This window comes from Nannospalax galili, unplaced genomic scaffold, assembly GCF_000622305.1.
Source record: "Nannospalax galili isolate Female #2095 unplaced genomic scaffold, S.galili_v1.0 scaffold415, whole genome shotgun sequence".
NCBI classification, from domain to species: Eukaryota; Metazoa; Chordata; class Mammalia; order Rodentia; family Spalacidae; genus Nannospalax; species Nannospalax galili.
In genome coordinates, this window is record NW_008337494.1 from 1124769 (window position 1) to 1126746 (window position 1978).

Consider the following 1978-nt stretch of genomic DNA (forward strand, 5'->3'; position numbering starts at 1 on the left):
CAATTTGTGTGTACATATTAATGGTTTGGGAATGAATCATGCATAAATAACAGTCAAGCCCACAGGAATGGGTGAAGAGATACTTCATTCAGTAGCAGTCTGCAGGACTGGTCAAGAAAGAAATGTGTGTATCTCGTGTTGAAGAGCTGCCAGGAGGAAGAAAAGCTCAAGGCCAAGGGAAAGTATGTAAGAGGAAAACGTACAGAGAAAGGAGCTTGGAAAGAGTCGTGTATGAAAGGAAGTATCATTTATTCTTTTCTAATCATAACTCAATTTAATGAGGCTATCTGGCAGGAAAAAAAGCCTTGGTTGGAATAAAGATGCTTTATTAACCAAAGAATCCAGTGGAGATTATAAGGGCCAGATGAGCTGTACTGGCCTTCCCTAACTTACCAGCTGTTTCCTTTCTGTTGAATGGAAATAGAAAAATTAAACCTTCTAAGCTCAATATGAAATTTTTTTTCAGACTCTAGAGAGCATGATCAGGTCCTACAAGAGAAATGACTTAACAGTGACTTAATGATATAACCCCAGAATACTAATTCGAGTGGCCAGACATGGAATGTTCATCAGCCTTTCTAATGACATTCACAGAGTTATTTTTATGCTTAATCAAATGAGTCTCAGACAGCTTTTGAATATGGAAAGGATGATACACAAATGTTTGTGCCAATTTCTGGTTATGCACTTTGCTTAAAAATTGACTTGGGCTAGCCGATACTTTGGCTGAAGGGGTTTCTTGGTGAGAACACAGTAAAATATGCAGACATTTCTGAGGAACTGAGAGACATACTTCAGTTTGAGTATCCTGGTCATAAAAGGTCAGCTAGGTGACAAACTGACAAATTCTCATGACACCATTTAATGAGATTTTACAGATTACATGTTGAAGTAGGCAATTTTCATTACCGTTTCCTGGATAGGAAAATGCTTTGAAATTCTCTATTAAAGTATAATAAATAACTAAAAACATAAAAATTAAAACCTGTCCCTTCATTTGTTTTTATTCTAAAAATATAAAGTCAGAGCATAATAGAATGTAAGATTTTAAAAAATGTATAAGAAATTGTCTCATGGAACTTATGTGTTTCACAATTAAGAGAAGCTGACTAGTTTCATTCAAAATGAAGAGCACCTAAGAGGTAACGGGCTCAACACCACTGCCAACTCTCACTAAGAATGTAGCTTTGGCTTTCCCATTCACCCTGAAGCAATACAGAGCTCATAAATGCCCTAGGAATGGGCATTTTCAGTCCCTCAAAGACCTCATCTCTGTATCTTAGCAGTCGTGCATTGATTTCTAGGAAATACCTAATAGAAGACAGTAAAGAACAGGAAGACCCCAGCAAAATATTGCCAAAACTAATTTATTTGAAAAGAAAAAAAAAGCATTTTTTCCTTGGCTAAAGCAATTTGGTTTGGCTTTCCACATGACCCAAATTCACCAGATAATTACCAGTTTTCTGTTTCTTTTCATGTCACTTTGGTCTGCTCTTTGAATCCTGGGTGAGCCCACAGTCCAAGGAATTAACTGAAAATTTCCCCTGACATTATTAAACCCACACACCATGCATTTTATGGCCTGACACAAGACCCTAGCTTGCCAGCACCAGGAAATAAACTCAGCAAACTGATCCAGACCCCAATCCCAGGTAAAAGGAAAAAACCATTAGAATAAACTAGTTGGGAATATAAGCTACAAAAGGACAGAGATATGTCTATGTTGAGTACCACTTATCCCCTTCACCAACAGTGCTGATGGACACATAGAAAAGACTCAGCAATTATTTAAAGTATCTACAAATCAATGAATAGAAAATCACTTGAACAGTCCCAAAACTTTTGAGATAATGAAAATGTAACTTTCCTTTTGGTTATGGTTAACAAAAAAATTGTCAGTTTGTCAGCTCTACACATACACATACACACACACACATACACACACACACACATATATATGGAGGGAGGGAGGAAAGGA